General features: G+C 41.9%; 1 protein-coding gene across 8 annotated transcripts in view; it reads right to left on the bottom strand.

Annotated features, from left to right (window-relative positions):
* The window catches only part of LOC6581896 (serine-rich adhesin for platelets), a 31,182-nt gene extending 22,175 nt beyond the window's left edge, over nucleotides 1-9,007 (bottom strand). For 2 of the 8 annotated variants that reach the window (XM_044010008.1, XM_044010007.1), the window contains exon 1: nucleotides 8,581-9,005. The gene's annotated coding sequence lies outside the window, so the exon portion shown is untranslated. Of the gene's footprint in view, nucleotides 1-8,580 lie in introns of all 8 variants that reach the window. The other 6 variants (XM_015162124.3, XM_015162117.3, XM_044010012.1 and 3 more) reach the window with 3 other exon arrangements.
* Nucleotides 9,008-11,800: the final 2,793 nt, after the last annotated feature.

Consider the following 11,800-nt stretch of genomic DNA (forward strand, 5'->3'; position numbering starts at 1 on the left):
CTGCTGTTTATTGGCAATCTCAAGTGCAACTATTTAATGTTGTAATCAATTTGAAGCTTTACTTAATTTTTTACCAACATTATTTTTTGCGAAATGTAAAAGCATGTGCATCCCTCTCTCAGCTGCCCCTCTGGCCAACCCTGCGGCTGCTCGCTTTGTCGATGCATTATGCGAGGCAACACGTTTTTTATTAAATTTTATTAGAGTGGCGCATGCACACGGACTGAAGAAGCATAGCTGCCGCAGCTCCCAAAAGCGCACCACAACAAAAACAACGCACACACACACAGACCCATACTCGCTGAGTGTGTGAGTGAAATGTAAGCAGAAGCCTTGGGGAGAACGCATCCTGATCCTGGCTGCTAGCAGCTAGCTTTATGGCGCATTTGCTGCATAACAAGATTTACACCCACAGCGGTTGCTGCATTGGCAGCGTTGGTCTGTCTGCTGGGTCAGAGGTGTTTGAGGTGGTTGCCGTGGCTGCAGTGGCTGCAGTGGGGCCTGCTGGCGGGGGCTGGGGGGCTAGAGAGCCGCGCTGTATTTCTGCTGCTGTTGCACTACTGTTTATGCCTGCTTATGTCGTTTGGCTTACTCACATTTGCCACGCGGCTTTGTGCTGCATAAATTTCACTGGCGCTGGCACGCCCCTCTGGCTCCTGTACCGCCCCCGCCGGCCCCACTGCTACGGCTAGCACGTGGCCCCTTTGTATTAAGTGCCAAGTTTTTATTTGCCGCGTACTATTCAACATAATGAGGCAATTCTATGTTGTGCTTGTTTTTTTTTTTTTTTGGGCTTTGACTGTGCCACTCGCCGTGGCAGTTGCAATTGAAGCATGCGGCTTTAATGCGGCACTTTGTATGCGAGCAAATCCTTGAGCTGCGATTGGGTCGCATATGGAAATTGAGCATCGAGTAATTATGCGCATAAATAAGCGTAAGCGTGTCACCAACAACTGCCTGCCACAAGGCGCTGCGGCTTAATCGACGTGGATGCCACAGATATAACTGCCAGACTGACTGACTGACTGTCTATCTCTCTCTCTCTCTCTCTCTCTCTCTCTCTCTGTGTTTGTGGCACGTAGCTCATGCATAAGCATAACAATGCCCATTACCATTACCGTTACTATTCTGATGCTTGCACCAAATCGATGTGGCATGCAACAGCTGCACGCTTACAACTTTGGCTACCAACGCCACGACACGTTGGCTCATGCATTTCAATTGCGGCCCAAAATGAATGCGACTCGAATGCCTGCCGCCACGTGGCAGCTGCAACCGACTGCCGAATGCCATTGCCACCCATAAATGGCACAAGGACTAAAGTTTCTGACTCGCCATGCTGACGCTTTTAATGCCCCGGGCATCAACAGGAAACTTCGCCCAAAGACGGCGACGAATGCCAACTTCTCGGCATTTCTCATGCAAATTGACAGCGAGCGACTACAGTAAACACTCATTGCGGCTGACACGGTGCTCGAAGGTGCCACAGCTCGCGGCTAGACCGAGTGGCGACTTCCCTCCGTCTCTATCGGTCTACCTGTCCGCCTGTCTGTCTGTCTGTCCGTCTGTCCGTCTGTCCATCCGCCCGGCGTTGCGTGGTTAAAAGCAATTGCATTTTGGTAATTGAACAAGTCAACGCTTAATTATTGCACTACACTGAAAGCCAACCATAAATGTCTGGCTGCCTGCCGCACAACCAGCGCGGCTGGCGGGGGGAGCGTGGTCACGGGGATGGGCAGCAGGCGAACCGACGACGACTCGAACGAATTCTCATTTATGCACGGGGCTGGCAGAGGCCAGGGGAAAAGTGCATTTTCATGGCGCGGAAAATGTGCAAAAATGAGCAATTGCTTCTGTAAACGTTTCTTGCTGCTGTTGTTGTTGTTGTTGCTGTTGTTATGGTTGTTATTGCTGTAGTTGTAGTTGTAGTTGTAGTTGTAATTGTTGCTGTTGCCGTTGCCGCACATATTGTGGCAGTTGCCAGTGTCATAATACCCAGTAGTTGCTCTGCAAAAGGTTATATAAAGCCTTTGCATCTGCGTGTGCACAGAGAAATAATTGAACTGAATGTGAAGGCGGATGAAATGGGAGGGTGGGGGGCAGCGAAAGTGGGAAAGCTTTAGTTGAAAGTTTTGCGGAATATCCGAAGGGAAAGAATGAATAGAACAGAAAATACTAAATCAGCAGTTTAAAGCCATCGACATATGCTGAATTGATCGTGAATCGGAAATCGAGAGAGCGAGAGAGAGAAGCTGAAGGAGTCTTAGTAGAGCTCGCAAACTCCGCTTATAGCGTCGGTACGGTTATTGCGACGAACATTCTGGTCTCCAGAAAAACTTATATGAGTAAGCTTATATAGTTATAGTGTTTTCCGGCTATACTGACATTCCTTTAAGGGTCGTTTCTAATCTAGATTCTACTGCATTTTCCTGCTCGGGACGGCGAACAGCACATGATTTAGACTCAACTGTTGAGTTTTTTTAATTTATACACAAAAAAAAAAAAAAAATCGAACATCGCGATAAATCGAACAAAAATCAGTCCCTCTGAAAAAACTCGTTCTCGATAATTTTTGATAATTTGAATTTCTATGTAAATCAAAAAAAAAAAAAAAAAAAAAACTGATCCACTTGCCAATGCGCATAGTCGGGACTCGACTATAATAATTCATATGCAAACATATTAATTATATAGACAGATATTAGATAAAAATAATACTATATATTATAGAGCAATAATTTTGAAGCCCATCAAGTAAATTTGCCAGAGTTCTGCTTAAAGTGTAGTAAGTCAAAGAGTTCAACAAAGAGTCTCATTGCTCAACTCAGTTTAGACAGATAATAGGAACAGCAAAAGGGACCTGAGAGGACGAACTTACATATGTGAAATCGAGCAGAGCTAAAGAGGTAAACAAAGTAAACTAACTTAAGTATGCAGCAAGTGGAAAGCAAAAGTGAACAAGGACCTCGATTAAGAGCAATAAATTATTCAGCAAATAGTGCTCCATTGTCAGTTTTCGAAATGAAAAGTAAACAAAGCTTTTGCTAGACCACTGAAACTTGAAGCTTAAAGGATATCCTGAAGTCCTATCAACTTTTTGTGTCCTGTCCAAGGTTTGTTGTCTGTTTGCGCTTGATGCGTTTTAATTGACGGCTCATTTTGGAGCAACTGCAGTTGCTGTTGCAGTCGAAAAAGTTGTGAATTCTGAAAATGTGACGCTTTAAGGTGCTTTATGCTGTTGCCTAGTTAAAAATAGATCCATTTCCGTTATTGAGAAAGTTTCGGTACAAATGCTGGAATCGCTCGAAAAGCCTCAATGAAAATATTTTGCTCGACACACAGCATAAACAACAACAAAGTCGGACACTTGATAGGTTTTTGTGCCGCTTTGGGACTGTCGCACCCCCGCCCCCACCCCCACACACAGTCCCCGCCGCCCCTCTGGACAAAGCAACGCCCGCGCACTATTGGCCATAAATCAATTTTTCAAAAATGACACTGGGAAATGGAAAAAGTAAGCTCAAAGCTGTGCGAATATTGAAAGCTGCCGAACGAGCCGCTCTCATATCAGCCTCTGCCCCACTGCCCCTCTTTCGACTACCCTGTCGCAGCCGCCAGCACCCGCTCCTACATTGGCATCCATAGACACCAAGCGTACAAAAGCCGTTGCTCGCATGGGCGAGGGCGTGGGCAGGGACATGGGCATGGGCGTGTGTGTACATGCACGGAGCTCAGAGATAAACTCATCGCATAAAAAATGTATATTTTTACTTGCATTTTCTCCGCTTTTTACGTTTCATTTCTTTTTCTTTTTTTTTTTTTTGGTGAAACCAGCAAATCTTTGCAGCTGGCGTTGAAAAGTTTTGTCGACGGGTTTGTCATCATAAATTTTAATATTTTTCAACTATTTCTTGCTCATTTTTTCTTGTTGCTCGGACCCTGTATTGGCAAGGGAAACGGTGCTTCGTTTCGAAATGTGAAAATGAGCACGTTAATAGCAAAAAGCAGACGCAGCCCAAGCCAACGGCAATGCTACAAGCAACAGCAGCAAAGGATACGAGGCGTATGCGCAATACAGCTGCTGCAACAGCAACAGCAACAACAACAACAGCAACAGCAGATAATGGAACGGCTCTGTGGCCAAGTGCTCAAAACTGCATCCAAATGCTATGAAATGCAAGCTGACTGATGAAAAAGTATAAGAAAGAGACAGAGTGAGAGAGAGAGTTAGAGAGAGACAGTGAGAGAGAAGAAGAATGGTGCATTGGCTGGGGAATATGAATGAGCACTGTCAAGCGAATCGAATGCTATTGATAGTTCAATGAATCATTCTAATGATATGTGCAGCACACATCAATTTGTACTGAGACTGAAAAATTGAATGCAAAAGGAAGAAACTTGAAGAAACTACAGTATATAAGACTAAATTGTCTGAATATGTAGATATATTTATATATGTATGCATGCATGTATACCTATATACATATATATGTATGTATGGATAAGCATGGGTTAAGACAACAGCTCAAATACAAATGTAATTGATTTTTTATGGCCATCTGTTTAGTAGCTGAGAAACAGAAGCGTATATACGAGTTACTGTAACATATGAAAGTAGAAAAGGGAGTGAGAGAGAGGAAGGGGGGGACACATAGGTGAAGAGTGAAAATTATTGCTTGAAAACAATAGTGAGGTGGCTCTACTGTACCAGAGAGCATTGAGGAACCAAAGATAGAGATTCGCAGGGTCACATAGAGATGGTATGACAGAGAAACAGCTAGAAAGAGAGAGGGAGGAAGTGAGGCTACAGTAGATAGAGACAGAGAGAGGGGAAGAAACACAGAGAGAGTGAGAGAGAAACAGACAGAGAGAGACAGACAGAGAAAAGCAGACAGAGAGATAAAGAGAGTGATGGAGGGGTAGACTGGGACAACAAATTAAAACTAAGGCATTGATAAAGAGAGAAATATGAAAATAAATAAAGAAATAGCGGAGAGAGAGGGAGAGTTATAGAAAGAGACTCAAAAAGAGAGAGCTAGAGAAACATACAGAAATAGAGCGAGAGACCATCATAAAAGAAGACAGCAAGTAGGCTAAAAACTAAAACATTAAACAGTTGTTTTATGTGCAACTTAAATAATAAAAGCACTCACAACCAAAGCTTTAACCACATTCGAGTTTTATGTTTAAAGCCATTAATGCAGAAAACCCCATATATAGTTAGTTAAAATAATAATAGTACGTTTTACTTAATTACAAGCTGCGAGTAAATTAAATTTGCATGTGGAACAGAAACCATATGCATACCTATATATGTGTGTAAGTATATATGTGCATATATACTCATTATATATATAGCGATAGTGCTATAGTACATATATGCATAATCACACAATAGAATTTATGAGAATGGTCGTACAACTAGTTGAAACAACACTTAGTTAAACACACGTAATCAAGCCAGGAAATCTCAGAGCTGTGCTTTAATTAATGAGAAACGCATAGAGAGGCGCTCTGCAGTAAAGCACTTTGCTTGCTTTCTTTCTTTTACTTGAAAATGAAATGAAAATGAAAAGGAAAATGTTAAGATACTTAAAAATAACATAAATACATGCATGCATATACATTTATAAGTACTTATCTACATGCATACATATATGCATAAATACAGGCACACATATACCGTTATATATGCACATAAGTACACGTACTTAACTGCACAGCATTCAGCTGAGAATTCGACATGAAATTGTAATCAATTTGATTTAGTCAACTGCACTTAATAATAATCGTTTGCAAAAAGGACAGCCATAAGTTGAGAGTGGACAGAGTGGACACTGGACGCAGGACAGAGTGGACACTGGTCAAGCTGCCTGTCAGCTGTCAAGTGAACTTCCGGCATGGGTTGAAATTAGCAAGGAGAGGCGACTTCATTTCGTTTACATGCTGTGCATAAGCGAGTGGCCCAGTGGCCAAGTTAGTTATGGTTGCATGTGAGTGTGTTTGACTGTTGCAAGTAGCTCAGCAGCATCACTAGCTGTGTGTGTGTGTGTGAGTGTGTGTGTAAGCTGAAGGCAAAGAGACCTTTTCATTATTATATTTCTGTGGCGTTTACTTAATAATTACTTGGCTTTTGTTGCTGTTGTTGTTGTTGTTACTGTGGTAAAGTCTTTGGTAATATTTCAGGGTTTTTTGTTTACGACTCGCCAGCAGAGCGTGCAAACTACACGCAATTGACAAACTCCTCATCAAGCCGCATAATTGCAAATTGTTATTGTTGTTGTTGCTGTGGAGCTTCATGCTATTATGCTCTGGTTTTTAATGCAACCAAGTGGGGTATATGGGTGACAACTGCTTTAACTCCCTATGTAAGGAATTTTAATAAATTTTATTTCAGATAGAGTCAAGAGATCACAAGTTTGCTCATTCAGTTATCTCTGCTTAATAGTTATCTTTTATCTCCAACTAACAGTGTATCTAGCAGTCCATCATGCTCAGCTGCTACGCTCTCGAGCAGTTTAACTGGAGACGCTTGTTTGTCAATTTGCGTACTCTGAAAATTCTTGTATGTAAACAACATTCAGCTAAGCGAGCCATATAAGAGTACATAAAGTAAATGTAGATATATATATAATATACACATATATGTACACACATACACATGCATATATAATAATTACGCAATTGCCGGCCTTGTCATAGCCTTTGCCCCTTTTCTGCCCACTCTCCTCACCCAGCAAACTTTTGCTTGAAATATTTATCATATTTTTGCTGAGCTTCTTAAGTCTGTTTTGAATTTTAATTTTCTAATTTCTTCAAGTGCTCGGGCTTGGCACTTCACACACTTCACAGACCTCAAAAATATGCATATATTATTAGCAGTCAATTTCATTTTCATAGAGCTTTGATTAAAGCCGGAAAACAACCAAGCATTCACATCAGAAATATTTTGATTGATTTATGAATTGCATAAATCATTAGAAGCAACTAGAACTGGATTTTTCACTAATAAATTAAAATATGTGTTGGAATGCTGAAGGCCAACCGTAACCAACTGCCCAATACTTGTCCAATAAAAGACAGAGAGAGATAGAGAAGATAGCTATCAAGACTGAACGGATAGGCAGCATAGATGGAGAACATAAACAGCTGGACTCACATTGAAACGAATATACCCGATTCATATTTCATGCATATCTAAAATTAATATTGACTTTTAATGGATTGAATTGATTTATTTGTTCTACAGACGTTTAGTGAATGCAAATGTATTCATATTCATAAAATATGAGTATTTAATGCACATCAAATTAAAGTTCTTGAATCAAATTCAACTTTATGCAACACTTGAATCTGATTCGAGTGTAAAATTGGCTGCGCAGCTTTTTACAGAAATTTCTGCTTTGCCTCCAGCGTCTAGATGGCTCTGCATTGATATTCACATGCGAGCGATTGCTTTGCTAATTTCCTGTTTTGGCCGCTTGTCACACGCGTCGTATGCTTAACATTTTGATGATTTGCCCAATTTATATGCCTGCCAGGCAGTCGCTCGACTCTGCTCGAATTCTTATTTTGTGTATGTGAGTGCGCTTAGAAGCCCATGTGAATGGCCTCAATCATGATTGAGCCACGTTTGCCAGCGCCTTGGCATGCAAATGCCGTTATTGTTTGGGTATTACGAGCACAATATAACTGGCATTAAGAGACCGCCCAGTTATTTAATATGCATAACTGTGCGGGAAATATATATATATGTATATGTATTTGTGCACGCGTCAACTGAAGCGCGAATCGAGCACCAAATGCAACAATGACGACAACAGCAGCAGCAGCAACAAAACCAACAACAATCAGATTGAAATCGAGACTAGCCATATATAAAATTATGATGATAGTCTTTGAGCGGGCATTACCCGGCTTTGCTCGTGCCAAGTCTTGCTCAGACGTGATTTGGCGTCTGTGTGAACATTTGAGGTGTCTCTGTATTACCTCAAGCCCCGCTTTTCGAACACTCAATTTCATATCGTGTATCGTTAGAGCACGTATTTGATAAGCTTTGAAAGTGATTTGTTATCAAACATTTTGCTCTCAGTCGAAAATCATCAGAAAGTTCGTCACGTTTTTGACCTTATCAGTGAAGCCAGTTGACAGTGGGTCAATCATATGGCCAATCAAACAGTCACTCACTTGATTGATCAGTCATTCGTTACTTGTTAGTCAATCACATTGTTAGTTAGTCACTCAATCAATCAATCACTTCTCAATCATTGTCAATCGCTTAATCACTTAGCGGTCAAGCACTCGCACTCACCGTTTCTCACTCAAACAAACGATTTGTCAGTCCGTTAGTCTATCGGTTGATCTATCAACTGGCACGTCTCTCGCACTCAATCATCAAGTCACTAGGTCAACCGGCAAATCAATCACAATTAGTCTCATTTACAGAATGATACTCTATACCATTTGCGTGCCCATGCTCTAGATCTCTCATAAAACTAGTCTAACTGTGTCATCACCTGGCGCTGGAAATTGTCTCTACCTGCGCCCGAGATGCAAATTATATTGGTGAAGCGAACCCACCTTTGGCTGGCTGCTTGGTGCTGTTGGGTCTTATCTTATCAGTCAATTTGGGTTCTTAGTTTTGTTTTGTTGCGCGTAATTAAATTGCGATTCACTAGAGCCCGTCGAGTTCTCTCTTTCTCTCTCTCTCTTTCACTCGTTTTCGTATATTTTATTTCCTTTGAACTGCACTTTGTTTCGTAAAGTTTTCTCAGATATTTTCTTTCATTTTAATGAAGTGCACTTTTTATTCATATTTTTTTCTCTGCGACTGGCCTTGATATGAGCCTCGGGCATTATTTGCTTGTTGTTGTAGTTGTTGTTTTATCTGGCATTTTAAAACTTTTACCAGTTCTTTTTCTTTTTGTTCTCTTTTATTTATTTTCCAGTCAACTGACTCGCACTGGCGTCATATTTGTTATTATTATTAGCCAAACGCGTCAACGGCGACTGACTGGGCGCTACGCATATGGCGAGCACCTTAGAATCGATCGTTAAAGCCAAGCGAAAAAGCTCCGCGTGCAAAGCTTTCAACAGCAGGTGTTCGATAGAGCTTTGCCTAGAGCTAGAGCTGTAGAGCGCAAGCTTTGCTATGCTCTAAGCTGATAATGGCAATGATCACGCTATGTACACTGTGCTACAAAAGTGCGCGTGCACTCGAAAGATTCGATTAGCTGATCTTGGTTTAGTTACCAGAGCTTAGTTAAATAGAGTTTAAAGCAAGGAAGACTAACTCACTCCTAAGCTACGATATTACATTATCCAGGTACTATAGAGAAAATATACTCTAAGGCTATGATCAAGCTCGGTCTAGAGTGTAAATGAAAATGAAGTACTGTTAACAGTATTTCAGCGTAAGCTCCAATTTGCAATTCGAACCCATATACCCATTTCGAACCGTTTACCAAGGACACAATTAAGAGTTGATAAGCTGATAATCCTTTAGCAGAGCTGAGCGTTTAACTGAATCCTCTTTTTATCTCCCTTTAGTTTCTCTATAAAACAGATGCTTACACAGATACCCGCGCCCACACACACACACACACACACACACACACACATACACAGACATTGTCGCGCACATCAATATGCATAACTGTTGCAGCTATTAAAATGGAAGTTTCTTATCAAGAGCCGGCGAACCAAATGAAATTCAACACGTTGAAGCAGAGCAGGTGCAAAAGCTCGGGACAGGCTAAAAGGTTGGCCAGCTGGCCGCCAAATGCCTGCAAGACTGGGCTCTGGGCTGGGTTTGCGTTTGTGTCTGGGTCTGGGCTTGGGTCTGGGTTTGGCTGGGCGTCAAGTGCCATAAAAAGCAACACTTGCAACCCAAAAACTAAAGTGCAGGTCTTTGGCATGTGCCACCAACTGGTTGATGGCGGGGGGGCTGGTGGCTGTTGCCACCCGTTTGGCAGAGCGCTCATCTTTCAAAGGCGTCGTATTGCGTAAGTGTTGGTGTTTGCTGTTATTGCTCTGTTCACACAGACACGCACACACACACCAACACACCCGCACTGTGATACAAATAGAGACGTGTGTACACAGAGAAGTAAAAAGAAACACAAAGGAAAACATTTACAAAACTTCCATTTCCGTTTTATATGGGCTCGCTGGGTAAGCAACCCTCCAGCGCCAACTGACAGTGCTGGTGCCTCGCGCCACCTACCCACGTACCCACCTTTCCCCAGTCCCAGCCACTGCTCTAGCTCCAGCTCCATTGCCAGCACAGCATCAGCCATGCGGGAAAATTGAAAAAAGATAGTTGCACATAGTTAGATGAACCAAATGGCAAGCAAACCCGCAAACCCTAAGCCCCGCACGACCCTCAGACGGCAACCTGAAACGCTACAAAGGTAAGAAAAATGCCGTTTGGGCAATGGGCGACGGAAGTGCGCATTGTACAGGCTGAGCAGCTAAATCAAATGATAAAATGAAGTTGTAGTCCTTTGGCGTGTGCGACCGCGAGCACAGCGACAAACAGGACAAACAACCAATGGCCGACAGCAACAGGAGCTGCCGTTGCCGTTGCCTTTGCCTTAGCCGAAGCATTTGCCAGCGCCATCGCAGCCGAAGAACTTTGGGACACGAGCAACAACTCACTCGAGCCGGAGCTTTTCACCACGGCCTCTCACTCGAGTGCCCCGATTCCACTCGAACGTTGAGCGTGTTTGGCCTTTGGATTTGCACTCTTATCATAATTGCATGTGTCATTGAGGAATTCAGCAAGAAAAGAAAAACGAATTTGAATTGCTTTTTTTTTCGTAACATACTTGGCAGCGACTTGATGCTGCGAAAAGTGTAGCCTACTTTTAGGGCTGGCTGGTGGGCGGGCTAATTAACCCTTGTGCGTTTGCCTAATTGCGCCTGGTAAAACTTTGGCTTTGACTAATTTGAGGGCTGACTGCTTTTACCCTCTTATCAATTAAAAGAATTTGAATTGATATCACAAAAAAAAAAATAAATAAATAAAATGAGAATGCATGGAATCTTTTTATGCGCACAGACGTATTTGAATATGGAATTAGTCAGGTGTGAGTCGAAAGTTTCCTCAAATCCTCAAATAGCAATTATCACACACAAATTAACACTCGATCAAAATAGATGTCAACTGAAATTGATAATAAACGAAAAATGGTAATTTATCAGAAAATATTTCGCAGCCCATTTGAATGCGAATTTATCAAAGAATTATCAAGCCGTTATCAATTGCTAGCATAAATAGAGCCATTGAATTCAGAGTTTCTGTTTTGACGTCATGAATCGCAGCTAATCGGAAAATGTATACTTGAGAAAAGAGCTCTCGTTTACCATTGTTCTCTATTAAATTTTTTTGGAAATATATTTATTTTCTACTTGATGTGGGTTTATCAGCGCTGCTGATACGACTCCCCAAAGGGTAGCCGGGCGCATTTTTTGTGGCAATTAATTGTTGAAAATCATTTGGAATTCGAATTTGAGCGCTCGCAACTCAACAACAAAAACAAAACAAAAATATTCAACATGTATACGGCGGTAAAATGTTGAAATGCTGGACAAACTTCACACCTCGGTGTGCGTGTTGCCATTCAACCTGGAAAATCAATCAATTAGAGCGCCAGAATTAGTTAATTTGCATTGTGCCAATTGCCACACAAACAATCCTCGCATTCGGACCAGGGCGCAGCCCTTAATGGCCCTGAAATATTGGACGTGATTCTAATGCTGTTATTGTTAGTTAAGCGCATTACGTACATTATGGTTA

The sequence above is a fragment of the Drosophila mojavensis genome, unplaced genomic scaffold (genome assembly GCF_018153725.1).
Source record: "Drosophila mojavensis isolate 15081-1352.22 unplaced genomic scaffold, ASM1815372v1 contig_74, whole genome shotgun sequence".
NCBI lineage: Eukaryota > Metazoa > Arthropoda > Insecta > Diptera > Drosophilidae > Drosophila > Drosophila mojavensis.